At 34.2% G+C, this 15,045-nt stretch overlaps 1 protein-coding gene across 2 annotated transcripts in view; it reads right to left on the bottom strand.

Moving 5' to 3' along the window:
• The window catches only part of LOC148273293 (transient receptor potential cation channel subfamily A member 1-like), a 36,877-nt gene extending 22,696 nt beyond the window's left edge, over positions 1-14,181 (bottom strand). Inside the window, exon 1 of one of the 2 annotated variants that reach the window (XM_088238915.1) lies at positions 13,920-14,181. The gene's annotated coding sequence lies outside the window, so the exon portion shown is untranslated. The remainder of the gene's footprint in view (positions 1-13,919) is intronic. The other variant, XM_088238916.1, reaches the window with a different exon arrangement.
• Positions 14,182-15,045: the final 864 nt, after the last annotated feature.

Raw genomic sequence — 15,045 nt, forward strand, 5'->3', positions numbered from 1 at the left:
TATTTATTATAGGAGCAAAAATATTAACATTTTCTTGTATACCCACGAACAGGCCATGCCTTTGTACGATTTTTTTGTTTACTATTTTTACTATTAATATGTATTTCATTGCTATGTAATTATGCTTTATTTTTTGAATACTCTGTTTTGCCTTTAATGTATATTGTAAAAAAATAAAAAAAGTAAAAGAGCTAAAACCTTTATTTATGTGGGTGAGGTTCATCTAATTGAATTATCTCTTAAATGTAATATTTCTAAAATAAAATATTGTTGATAAATCCACCTGGTCCATGAAGAAGTATAGAAATTGAAAAAAATAATACATTTTAGGCGTTGCCTAGTGTAAAGGTGAAATAATTCAGTTAGATGAATCTCACCCACATAAATAAAGGTTTCAGCTCTTTTACTTCACAAACATCAACAGATGAAAGAATTGAAGGAATACAGATGTTCGAATATGGGCAGAATGGTGAATGTTACACAGTGTGTAAAGTGGCCACTTAAACCAGCCAATGACAGGTCATAAGCCTTGTAGATGCCTGGACATCTTCTCTAAAATGTTCGTCATTTCTGTTGTAATATGTTAACAATATTTTGAATTTGTCCAAATGATTGTAGACAAAATACGCGATTTACCCCCTAGGGAGTCATGAAGATTAACAAATTACAGCAGGGATTACATTTCAGAAAAGGTAATATGGAAGTCTGGGCATTTACAGGGCTTATGACCAGTCGTTGGCAGGTTTTTGTGGCCACTTTACTCACTGTGTAATATTCACCATTTTGCCTATGTTTGAACATCCATTTTTTTACTATTCTGTTGTTTTAAGTTAAGCTAAAGAGCTGAAACCTCTATTGTTGTGAAGAGATTCGTCTGATCAAATTATTTCACATACTAGGCAACGCCAACGTTAACGCCTCAAAACAATTATCCAAATTTTAAACTTCTTCCTAGACCAGTTCGTTTTGTTTCAATATTTTGAGTTTGTTCAAATTTTTGTAAGCAAAAGACTGGATTTGATCCTCTAGGGAGAGGTGGCCACATAAACTAGCTAATGACAGATCATAAGCCCTATACATGCCTTGACTTATGTTAATTTAAATAAAATAATTCGTTCAAATGATTTAAATAATAATTATAATTTAAATAAAAAAGTATCAAAGCAAAACCTTAAGTTTTAGTTTTTGAAAAGGTACACTCGTACAAGCATTTTAAATGTTGATAGTTCCTTCATCTGCACTGCATACCCTACATCTAAAAGTTTCAGGGAGGTTCCTTCTAGCAAGGTGTTCATTTAATCTGCAGTGTCCTGTAAGGGTTTTTACCAAGATACTTCAAATCATGGTTCAAATTAAAGCTTGATATTTTTTAAAGAAGCTATCAGATACTGTAGAATTGACAAACACTTGTCTATCAAAACCACTGTCAAAAGACGAAAAGCCTCACACTTTGGTCGCATACTCCGCAATGAGAAGTATGCCTTTCTCCAACTTGATATGATATTCTCAATTGTGAATATCAATAGTGTGGAAAAAAATCATCGCTCTAGTACCATGATCACAGCTGCCCATGAGACGATGAAACTCCTCAAAATGTCCGTCACCTGTTGATGCATTGCCCATTTTTTAGCTTTCAGAGACAACAGCTGGAGGCGTGATGCAGAAACCTGGGTGAAGAGCTACGCAACATCCCATCGGTGATAGGTTATAAAGAACTCAACGACAGCTAGTATTGTACATGGTCAAAATGGTGCAGGCAATTGGTAAAATAAACCAAAGTAGGGAACGAAAGGCCTGTTGACTACTGTCAATAGGCCGGCTTCTCCTAAAGAGTTTTGAGTGGTTTCCTCTCCACATGAGCAAATGCTGAGAAGTACCTGATTGGCCCTCTTTAGTATATCCTTCCTGATCCCCAACAGTTAGCTAAATTTAAAGTAAAAGAATTGCAGAAAAATCCACTTATTTTTAACATAAACCTTGTATATCATAAGCAAAGTTAATAATAAAGCAACTCCAATATAAAAATAAAATTTGAAAACGTAGTAATAGTAATCAAGGGAAACGTTTGTATAAAGAGAAAAGAGTAAAAATGCGTTTGTTGTACGGGGCATTGTCTCGAGGGTCAACTAACACAGACCCGGAGGGCCGATATTTTAGTTGGCAACAGGCTACAGTTCTATCTGCGCGAATATCAGTTTGGGAGCTTGCCCAAAGAAGACACTTGCAAATAAAATAAGGAAGACTACTTTGCCAGAACAGTTCATATTTAAATTTAATTTATTATCCTGACAAATTGATTTGTTCTCGAATCTTCTACTGAAGATGGTCAAAACATAATTGATTACATCAAAACAAACCGTGTACATCTCGACGTAGTGTCTTTAATATAGATTTCAACAATTGCGTATAATAAATAGATACGTTATTCCTACACTAGCTACATCATCAAATCACGATACACATGCAATCACTTACATAATAAAGAGGCATATTTATTTACTTGTTTCATATTTATTTCCGTGTAAATCGCTTACCATAGAAACGACTCTAGCAGGCAGCAGTCAAAATGTTGAAAAATGTACTTAAAAATACTCAGACTTTCGGAAGTTCGGCAAAAAGTCCAAAAAAAGTTTCTTCGAAAAATAACTCTACACGAGAAAGTGCGGGTATTATCCTCGACTCTACTCGACCGACTTTCTCCAGGGTATGCTCGGCTACAACAGTTTAGAGACTAGAAGGAATGTGTATTTGACTACACATTTTTATCGATTGTTGCGCCGTATGATCAATAATTTTGAGATTATGATGAGCATTGTTGTGTATGTTCCTTTTATTTTATAAATAAAAGACGAGTGATGCTTTAATCCACAAATTTGAAATACGCCCCATCGACAAGAAAGGCGATAAATTAAAATGCGAAAACCATAGAGGCATATCACTTCTATGCACAGCATACCACAATATTAAAACAAATAATTGAATCATACGCAGAAAATATACTGGGAGAGTATCAAGCAGGTTTCCAAGCTGGTAGATCCACAACAGATCAAATATTCACTGTAATACGAATTTTGGCAAAATGCTGGGAGTTTGATATAGACATACACCAACTTTTCATTGACTTCAAACAAGCATATGATAGCACAGATCGAGAATGTCTTTACGAAATAATGCTACAGTTTCAAATCCCTCTAAAATTTATTAGACTTGTCAAATCAACCATGTCAGACTCAAGATGTCAGGTCAAAATAGGCGGAGAATTAACGGAAGAATTTGCAGTACCCCAGGGACTAAAACAGGAAGACGGCCTGGCCCCATCTCTTTTTAATATTTTTTAAATTTTATTTATTGGGGATATCAACAGTAATTCATTAAACAAAAATACAACAAATAAAATATACAGAGAACAAAACCAATGACAGATATCCACAGAAATACATTAAATACACGTACAATACGTGTTTGTTTGTGTGAGTGTAAGTAAGTGAGAGGGTGGGTGTTATATTGGAATGAGGGTGGACATGTGTGTAAATATTGCATAAGTGTCAAGTGTCGAAAATATAAATATATTTCAAATATTAAGAATAAGAGATAAAATATAATAAAATAAAATAAAATAAGATAAAATAAGACTTTATTATTGAAACTAAGTATAAGAGAAAAAAAGTATGTTTTAAGACGCGCATTTTAAATGTTATTTTTTTACAATCAAATGGATCAATAAGGGGAAAGTTCAAATTATATTCACTAACAAAACGTATAAGTGGAGAGTTCTGGGCATAGTTCGTACGAACTGCTGGCAGATGAAATAGAGAGCTCGACGTGTGACGGGTGCGGTAGCTGGGGACATTTAATGATAACTCCGACAAAATAACTTGTTGGATATGCGGATGATATCAACATTGTCGGAAGGTCAATAAAAATTAAAGTATCACTCTTCTTTATTTCTATAATAAATTACAATGAACTTTCATCAAGAATTTTCACTTACAAACTTAAATTGTATGTTCCTGACAATAACCTAAGGCAGCGTCAGCATAGATTGTTTCATATTCCGATATACAGGACCAACCTGCCGGTGGTTATGCCTATTGGAAAGGCTACCGCCATGCTGAACCACATCGCTCTGGATGTTGATCTGTTCCTTGTATCTGAAGGGGTTTTCCGGATAAGGATTTTGCTACTATTTTGACAAGAGTCTCTTTTTATATTTTTTGTCTTTTTTTAATATGTACGTATTAAATTTTAGTTTGTTATGTGTGTATTATTTCTTCTCTTCTTTTCCACATCCGCTTCTAAGTGGAGCATGTGGGCATCACCAGTTGTCTCCAGAAGACCCTATCGTCAGCCAGCATTTTTGCCTCTTCCCTTGTCAATCCAGCACCCCTTAATTCCGCCGAATAAAGTCTGAAGACCGTCATAGACGTCCTTCCAGGACGGCGTTAGCCCGCAGGTTTAGAAAAGAGGCAACTTTGGTTTAGGTTCTCCTGAGGCATGTGTAGCACGTGTCCAAGCCAGGTCTACTGCGGAGGCTGCTGCGTCCATTCTCGGACTTCAATGTTAGTTATAAAATCGAACCACATACCTAATATCTTATCAAGCACTTACTCTCAAAACTCAGAAGTTTGGTGTTTTGAACTTTGATAAGGTGCCAAGATTCGCACCCATATATCAGTACTGGCATTATACAAGAGATGAATAATCTCCATTTCGTTTTGACTGAGTATAGACTTGAGTTCCAGACAACACGCATCATGTTAAAAGTTGCTCCAGCATTTCCTAGGTGGATTGTATTGTAGTGTATTATTTTTAAAAAAAAATTGAATTGAATTGAAAATTGACCAATGTGTTAAGTGGCCACTTAAAACAGCTAATGATATGTCGTAAGCCCTGTAATTGCCTAGACTTCCAAATTCACTTCTCTTTAATGTTCTTCATCCCTGTTGTAATTCGTTTACACGTAATACATGTTCAAAAATAAAAATAAAAATACTTTGGGGACACGCCATTGGTGAATATCTAATGTTTGTAAAATACCATTTCTTTAGAGCCATAATTCAGGGAGAAAGTACGAGAATACGTTTGTATGAAGAAAGTCAGACTGCGCAGACCGCGTCCTATTAACCTTTCTCATAGTACTAACTTACATTTATGTGAAAATTTTACTCGTATGGACTATTTTGGTCCAAGTTACCATAGCCGTGTTTCTGTACCAATTGCTAAAATTGATGTGAAAACATTAGAATCTATTTACGTATATAAAGCGCTGTCTGGAACCACGTTTATGCTTATGCCTCGTGTTTTATCGGCTTTGTCAATTTCAGTTATTTATGATACCATTTCTGTAGGAATTATGCTAGAAATGATAGAGCTTTAGCAATTATGCTAGAAATGCTAAAGCTTTAGCAATTGGCAAATACGCATTTCATCGATACATATTTTTATTTTTTATTTTTTCGTGATAATATATGCTTGCTTGTTTGTTAATTTAACTTAAAAATGTCTTTCTTGCTTACCGTAACACTTTATTTATTGTTTGCTTTACAGAATTTATTTCATAAGCTTATATCTTTGCATTTTTTGTTTATATGCTTACTGTTTTTTCTTGCATACCTTTGTTATTAGTGTTTTTTTTTTTTACTTTGTAAAACTTTTTATCATATCTTTTTTAACTAATTTCAAAATTTTTTTCTGTATATTCTGTTTATTATTTAGTATGTTAGCATGTATTTCATTTTTATTTTTTGTAAATGCCTTTTGGGCGTTAATGAACAAAATAAAAATAAAACATATGCTAGAAATGCTAGAGCCTTAGCAATTATGCTATAAATGCTAGAGCTTTAGCAATTATGATAGAAATGCTAGAGCCTTAGCAATTATTTTAAGTAATAATAATTATTGGATAAGTATTTTTGTTTATTTCTTTATAAATTATACATTGGTTGATTTATTGCCAAATTCCAACTTCTTTCAACCAACTGATAAAATAAAAGTTTTATTAAGATTATTTAAGCTTTCATATTGATCCAAAAAACGTACTGTTTATAAAATCATATTGTAGCATTATTTTTCTTTTTCATTATAACCTAGCTAAAGACTAGTCACTTTTTGTTTATGTGTAATTATTCTCAATTTAAATTTGCTATATTTATATTTAGAACAACAATATTTTGAGTTAGTCCAAATTTTTGTAGACAAGGACTGGATTCAACTCCCTGGGGAGCTGTTAACATTAACATATTACAACAGAGATGAAGAACATTTTAGAGAAGGTAATATAGAAGTCTAGGCATCTACAGGGCTTATGACCTATCATTGGCTGGTTTAAGCGGCCACTTTACACACTGTGTAACATTCACCATTCTGCCCATATTTGAACATCTGAACAAATTTTTGGACAAACTCAAAATATTGTTGATAAATCCACCTGGTCTATGAAGAAGTATAGAAATTGATAAAATTAAAAATTTTCAGGCGTTGCCTCGTGTGTAGGTGAAATAATTCAATTAGATGAATCTCACACGCATAAATAAAGGCTTCAGCTCTTTAACTTTACAAACATCAACAGATGAAAGAATTGAAGGAATATAAATGTTCAAATATAGGCAGAATGGTGAATGTTACACAGTGTGTAAAGTGGCCACTTAAACCAGCCATTGACAGGTCATAAGCCCTGTAGATGCCTGGACTTCTATATTACCTTCTCTTAAATGTTCTTCATCTCTGTTGTAATGTGTTAATATAAACAGCTCCCCAGGGAGTTGAATCTAGTCCTTGTCTACAAAAATTTGGACAAACTCGAAATATTGTTAATATATATGTTTTAATATGAATAAATTTTTTTTTTTTTTTTTAAGCCAGCCAATGACAGGTCATTGGTAAGTTTATTTGATTTAATAGCATAATTATACATTTTTACAATTTAAAAAAATTTCACTTGTTATATTTTTACTAAAACTAAAATCCCACCAAGCCACTTTTTGTAGCTTGTTGGTGTACAATAAATACAAACAAGAAAGAAAATGTGTTTGTTAAATACAGTTAGATAAAATTATAACCATTCTAACATTCGTGGGTAGATTATTCCACAATCGAGCAGCTACTACTATGAAAGAGGAGGCAAGAAAATTAGAGCGATGAGAGGGTATTAAAAGGGTGATAGGTAAAAGGTAAAATTTGAGATCAACTTTTATTTCCTGACTGTCAGCAGAATGTAAATATAATAAAATAAACCGTAAGGCCTTAACTATGGCCATGTGTGGGATTTTCCATACGTTTCATACGAACAGAGTAAACGGTGCACTAAAATCGACCTTGGCAAATAAATGTTTGTCACAAGAGGCAAAATTGGCAGCTCACAACGGAGTCCTGGTCCCGTCCCTGATGGGCGAAGCATGGACTTGGAAAAACAGGGATGAAAGTAGGCTGAATGCTGTCGAAACGCGATCTCTCAGGCGAATGTGTGGTAAAACTATGTACGATAGATGCACAAATGTTGAGAACCGTACATTATGTAAGGCTGAGACAAGCTTTATCGACAAAATCAAGAAAGGAGCTCTGCGCTGGTTCGGACGTGTAGAACGGCTAAGAATATTTACAATGCGAATGTTGGTGGATGCAGAAATAGAGGAAGACCGAGAAAGACATGGCATGACCAAATCCAACAAATACTTAAAGATGGACATGTCATCAGTCGGAATAATCGGCGCGCGTGCATGAGAAGATGTATGAACGTAAAGAAATGAGATATGTATGCAATGTGTGGTAAAACGATGTATGATAAGTGCACAAATGTCGAGATCCGTGAACTGTGTAAGGCTGAGACATGCATTATCGACAGAATCAAGAAAGGGTGCTGCGTTGGTTTGGACATGTAGAGCGAATGGACAGCGAAAGAACGGCTAAAAGGATCTACGATGCAAATGTTGATGGATGAAGAAAACAAGGAAGACCGAGAAGGACATGGCACGATCAAGTCCATCAAATACTTGAAGATTGTATACCAAAAAACCAAGAGTAAGAATAATCGGCTTGCATGCATGAGAAGATGTATGAATGTAGAGGACGCGAGGTCTGTATGCCAAGAGAGAGTGTTGTAGCATTCTATCCTCTCTGCCTACCCTTACGGGGAAACGGCGTGATGGTTTATTTGTTTGTTTGTTTGTTTGTTTGTAGTTAGATTAAAATTTCGCTACCGCTCTAGGCCTTTACCCTGGACAGGCCCAAATACTCGATGAAAACTGTTTTGAGTTGGTACGTTTACAAGCTTGCTGGCAGACACGGGCGTTTTTTGTCAGTTCAACACACTTCGGTTTAAAGAGGTCGATCTTTGTTCTTGAGCACTCAACTCCTTGAACAATGATTACCAGTTGAAGACCTCGTATTGAGATAAGCTTTGTTTCATGTTGTGGAATCGCCCGAAATACTCGCCGCTCATTGGGGATTCCCACAAAGAGACGCAGTCTAGTCTGGTGTTGGTAAGGTGCCAACATTTCTCTTTAAGCGCTGTCAAGAAGTACCCATCTATTGGTGTTCAAAATTGGCATTAGCAATAAATCGAAAGTGCTTCAAATAAACGTGAGGTGAACTGGTTTCAAGAAAAAGTCAGAGAAACATTTCAAAAGAATTGGTTCAGCCGAATAAATCTCACCCACAAACTCACTTACTTCATAAAAGTCAACAGATGGAAGAGTCGAGGAAATGTGGATGTTTTAACATAGACAGAATTGTGAATGTTACACAGTGTGTAAAGTGGCCACTTAAACCAGCCAACGACAGGTCATTAGCCTTCTAAATGCCTAGACTTCCATATTCCCTTCTCAAATATGTTTCCCCTTTCTGTTGTAACAAATTTAGATCTAATATCAATGTTTTCAAGAATGAAGGAAGTTAACAAAGTTTTGAGTTTGTCCAAATTTTTGCAGACAAGGACTGGATTCAACCCCCTAGAGAGCTGTTAATATTAACATATTACAACAGACATGAAGAACATTTTACAGAAAGGAATGTAGAAGTCTAGGCATCCACAGAGCTTATGACCTGTCATTGGCTGGTTTAAGTGGCCACTTTACACACTTTGTAACATTCGCCATTCTGCCTTTAGTTATACATCTTTATTCTTTCAATTCTTTCATCTGTTGATGTTTGTGAAGTTTAACTTTTTTTTTTGACCTGTCTGGTATCTGTTGGCTGGTATCTGACGTATCTAATGAAGGAAGTGATAAATGTAGATAAAATTTATATTTGAATCACTAATTTTGTGGTTATTCATTATAATAAAACAAATATAAAACTTTTTTTAAAGTGTATTTAGTATACCTTGATAAAGAAGTTCGTGTAGCTTTGAAACCGGCAAGTAGAAAAAAAATGAGAGGTTAAAAACAATCATCAGCGGCTTTGAGGAGTTTTTAACAAAAATGGCGCTGTATAAATTATCCACTATAATAATCATCATCATCATCTTCATTCCATTTCCGCACCTCATGGTGCATAAAGGATATAAGATAACTTGATGATTTCTGTTACATGAAGGTAAGATGATCAGTCTTACGCTTCAGGTACCAGTCCAGGGACTATGAAATATTCTAGTGTTAAAACACCCTTTTTAAATAAATATTTCATATCAACCATGTATATAATCGAATCCGAGAACTCTTGCATGGTACGCAAACGCACTGAGCATTACACCACGAGGCCTATTTATGATAAATCTAAGACTATGGGAGATAAAGTCGTTAACACCAGATGATGCAACCATAGTTTTGTGGGGTTTATAGTACAATGATTGATGACACACACACACGTGCTCAATAATTTCACCTGAAATTAAAGTGCGATGACCGATGAAGCAAGTCAGCGTTTTCTATTGAATCCAATACAACATATTATGCAACTCTTACAGTTTTGCACATAGAGACGAAAACGTCGTCGTGCATTACACTAACATCGTCCCTACTATTGAGATATGAAGGGCAAAGGAACGTGGCTTATAAAGAGACCACAGGGCGTGGTAACGCCCAGTCAATCAGTCAGTTCCAGCATGTAGTTCAAGTGAAGCCAATTCAACTCCTCATCGCTGTGACACTCGCACGACGCAATTCATTCTTCTGTTTATCTCTATCTGGAGTAGGAGCTCCACCAACCCCCAGCAATCAAAATCCTACAGAAATGCCATGAGGGTTGTTTGTTTTTCCCAAACTGATTGAAAATGCGTTGTAGTACCCACAAAAAATGCGACTGATAATAAATAACGCTTTTGTTTTCGTCCAGACAATTTCGATGGGCAAAAGCACCCATTTAGAAAGTGTGTCGCTGTATTTTAGTGTGTGTTTATGTTCTTAAGCCACGCCGAACATACGCAGTAAATTCAAAATATATTTTCGCAAACACAAAACATGTGATCGTCTATTTTAACACGTGGCGATCTGGCAAATTGTTTACGATCTTCGTTATCGTAAACACGAACTATTTTTTTCAAACGATGCATCAGAAAAAGTATACTGCGTTTGAAAACAATTTTAATAAGAAGCGGGATCCGGAATGTATGACTGCGGTCCCAAGGAAGTTCAGTTGTTATTTTTATTTGTTAATACGATATGCGGATGTTAAACAATTTGATGAACACATAGACATGCCCTGAGCCCCAAAAATTATGACACTTAACTCTTGCCCAAACGCTCAGTAATGCCCGACGCGCAGTTGGTCGTTCTTCAATGTTTTATTTTATGAATTAATTGCATAATATTAGTATACATATTTAATAACAGGAAATGCATATAAAACTAATGAATAGAAAATGAAAACGGAGTTTTCCCTGTTTATGATAGTCACCATAGCATCTAACATAGTTCAGCCTGTTCTAAGATGGAGATTTTTCATCTTTTAGAGCAAAAGTAGTCCTATACTAATAAAACAATAACAAAAAAAAAACTAAAACTAATTAATTATAAATGCCTAGCTAACCAAATGTAAGATATTAAAAATCGTTATTATACAAATATAAAGTATATATATATATGTGCCAAGAATACATGTTACTTAAACATAAATAATATAGTATAGTGTATAATAAAACAAATATAAATCAATGAAATACATAAAAATATAAATAAAATATGTACCACTTATATAAAGTACTGCGTTTTTTAAATTACATATATTTTTTTTTTAAATCTCTCGCTACACTATCTATATGTGCAGTTATTTTTATTATAAAATTTGTTTTACAATTTGAGTCTTTTATATTTGACAATAAATCATTAAATATTTTTGGAGCAATTACATTATATTGTTTTTTACCAAAGGCGGTTGATAAAAATGGGACAATACAGTTAATTTGTGTTGCTGAACGAGTGTTTATATTTTGTTGAGTTCTTTTGACTTCACTTATCATAAAATTAAAGTAGAAGGCACCTCACAAACAATTGTCTTACATCCAATATCTTTCACTCAGCGAATGGAGCTTTCGTTGGATACCTTAAGGGTTTTTTAAGAATGACGTTTAAAATCGAAAACCTGAAATATTCTATTACGTTTAAAATAAATAACAGAAACGCCTGATGTTGTCATGAAAGCGTGTAAAAATCTTTTCGAATAATCATTGTTAAAAGGATTATGTGACTTTTCATTGGTAAACATTGTTCATGAGCGATTAATAAAGCTTAAAACAATTCATATTCAATTAAAAATATTGTTTTTCGTAAACGTCAAACTACGCCTAGCGGCCTAATTGCAAAGCTTCTCAACAGATGGAACAGTTTAGGAAATGTGGATGTTCAAACTTGGGCAGAATGGTAAATGTTACACAGTGTGTAAAGTGGCCACTTAAACCAGCCAATGACAGGTCATAAGCCCTGTAAATGCCTAGACTTCCATATTCCCTTCTCAAAAATTTTTCCCTCTCTGTTGAAATAAATTTAAATAGGTTTATTTTAGTTTTTCTTTAGTTTGAAAGCTGATTTTATATATTTATTTTGATTTATATGTCAAGAACTATATTAAAAAAATAATTAACATGCCAGATACGAATGATTTTTCGTGTGTCAATATAATTCACTCCTTAGACGTTACTACAAAGTTACGTCGTCACTTTTGCTAACAACTGTCATTCTAATCAAGCTTTATTTTAAGGACTATAGGTGATTTCGAATAATTTCAAACATTTTTATTTTCTTATGCATTAAACTCCCATGGGGCTTTTAAATAACAAATTTTCTTTTATGTAATAATACATAATTAAGTTTATAAATAATAAAAGGCAGCAGCTAATTTCATTAATTATCATCATAAATTTGTATATTCAGTATCTTAATACATTGGTCCATTAATTATAAGACTTAAATTTCTTCGAAATCAATGGACACGATTATAAAGATTGTGGATTGTGGATTGTGGACTCAACTGTGGAATAATCTACCAACTAATGTAAGAGACGTCCCTTCTTTATTTACGTTTAAGTCAAGATTTAAATGTCACTATCAAAATATTTAAGTTGTACCTTTATCCTTCTTATTTTCTTCCCATCCCCTCTCCTCTCTTCATAGTATGGTGTTAATTTTTTTATATTTTGTTGATCTTTGTTTTTCATCTTTATAAAATCGTAAGAATCAATATGTCCATGTACTTGTAATTTTCTCAAACTGAACGGTTTGGGTAGGTAGAAAGAAATTTTCTTATGGCAATATGCCCGCCTTTATATGTTTATTTATTGTATATGTATATAAAGTATTAAATAAATAAAATAAAATAAATAAACTGGATACGAAAATCGAAATGTCATTTCATCAAATTCTGGATTTGCATCCGTCTGCCTCTGATGTACAAAAAATATTTTTGCATCTTCTAAAATCTAGATTTATAAGGAATTTAAGGAAAGAATCGGATCGTGATCCACTTAAGCGAATGTAGATTGTTAACGTTAAAATACAAACTTTTTTATAAAACAAAAATGAGGATACAATTTTCCAATTCTCCAATTTCTGGTAGCATACGCATGATCGTTAAATGCATACCTGGTACAAACAAACAAACTCATGGTCCATAAAATGTAGCTTGATTAAAATGACAGCTGCCAAACAACATGTCAATAGTGATGGGAAGTTACTGATCACTGATGTACCGATCAAATCGATTTTATTAGTTTTTTTCATGCAAACATGAAAATCTCTTTCCGAAAATTGGTATAAAAACGCAAAAACAAGCCTATTATAGTGTGTTTAGGACAATTATTCACTTAAGAACAAGAAATTTATGCTTTTTTTATGAACAACATCAAATGAATTATTTTATTATTCGATCAATTAACATTGATCAATTTGTCCCATCTCAAACGTTTCGTGTCGTGTTTGTTTTATATTTTTGTGCAACAACTATGGTGAAGGTGTATAGTGGGTTTTGCATGTTGGTTTAATTGGTGTCCTGACGAAGAGACGGGTACGACTCGAAACTGGTAGACATAGAAAAGTCGGTAAGTGGTTATATACAAATATTTAATAACATCTATTTATCATTAAACTTATTCGGAAACTATACTTTATATCCAGAATCAAAAATAAAAATAAAAGGTCTTGCCTAGATCACTTTTATAGCCGATCAAAAATTCCTTTTTTTTTGCTTTGAAATTAAATTTTGTAATTTCGTTTTTTTATGAACAATCGCCCCTCAATTGGGAAAAATAAGCTCAAATGGTAATTATGGTTTTTTTTAGTATGTTACAATGCTTTTTATTTTTTTCCTGCAAATATGCTTGTTACTTTTCAAAATAAAAGTAAAAAGCAATGACTTAACCACCTGTTCAATAAAAGTGGTTAATTTTCTAAATAGATCCCTCGTCCAACTTCTGGTACGATTATCTATGTTTTTATTACGTAACAACTCAAAAATATATGTTTTAAAATAAAATAAAGAGAAAAAAAACTTACCAGTTCAAGTTCAAGCGTAAACAGTAAACAACCTGGCAGAAAATTCTCGTAAAAACGTGAAAATATTATGAAATTCTCAAAAGTTCGCCACTATCGTTTCCCGCCGAAACAAACGTCAACTAGAACAACAATTGACCGATTTTTCAATTCGCTTTTGTTTATGCCGTTCCTTTGTTATCGTTCGCACTCCTGATTGGCTGCGGACGTTTTGGACTTGCGTGCCTCGGTGAAGCTTCTTTCAGACTGAGTTGGACGTTCGCTCGGCGTCCGTTCTGAATTTGGAAGTAATCCAAGATGGCGCGGCGCCAAATACGAAGGCAAAATGGCGGTGAGCGAACGGTCAATGAGAGTGTCTTCCGATTTTCGGCGCAAATTCGCGGGAATTAGATTAACGGGTTATAAATATGTTATATTTGCACACAGGCAGGTACGCGGGTCGAGAAACTCGGCGTTTATTGACTCGCGGCATATTTTCCTGCAAACACACAGCCGTACAGGCGCACATAACTAGTTCAAATGTCCATTTTGGCTTCTAGGCGCATTGTTCTATATTAGAGGGCCGGATGCTCAAGTGAAAATCGGGTTCTGGCTCAGCCAAGTTGAATAAAGACTCCTGTCAGAAGTAGCTGAAAAAAGGAGCAATTTCGTGTATCCATTTTACATAAAATACAATTTAAGTAAGTGCAAGGTTATAAGATTTTTTCGTCTGGAAAATCCAATCATATGCGACTACTCACTGAACCATGAAATATTATCATCTGTGTCAAGTATACGAGATTTGGGTATTATACTTGACACCATAGAATTACGAATAGTCCAGAAACCGCATACGCGCATCAAACAGAAATCGACTAAACAATTTACGTTTTGACCCATTAGTTTCTTTGAAGACGTCGCTCAGTACGAAACTCCCAATTTGAATTCAACTATGCCGTGTTGTATCGTTTTAAAGTGCAGAAATGCAGCTGGGATAAAAAAAATAGGATGGGATCACATTTCATGTGTAAGTAGCGAATGTATGTGTAAGTAGCCAATGCATTACTTTAAAAAAATTTCCATCTGTCAGATTGTCAAAGAAAACAAAATGGACGTTTTGTTAGTGTAGCCAGGATAGTCGAATTTTTAC

Source organism: Micrasema longulum, unplaced genomic scaffold (assembly GCF_059751315.1).
Source record: "Micrasema longulum isolate JH-2025_06_02 unplaced genomic scaffold, ASM5975131v1 h1tg001997l, whole genome shotgun sequence".
In the NCBI taxonomy this organism is placed as follows: domain Eukaryota; kingdom Metazoa; phylum Arthropoda; class Insecta; order Trichoptera; family Brachycentridae; genus Micrasema; species Micrasema longulum.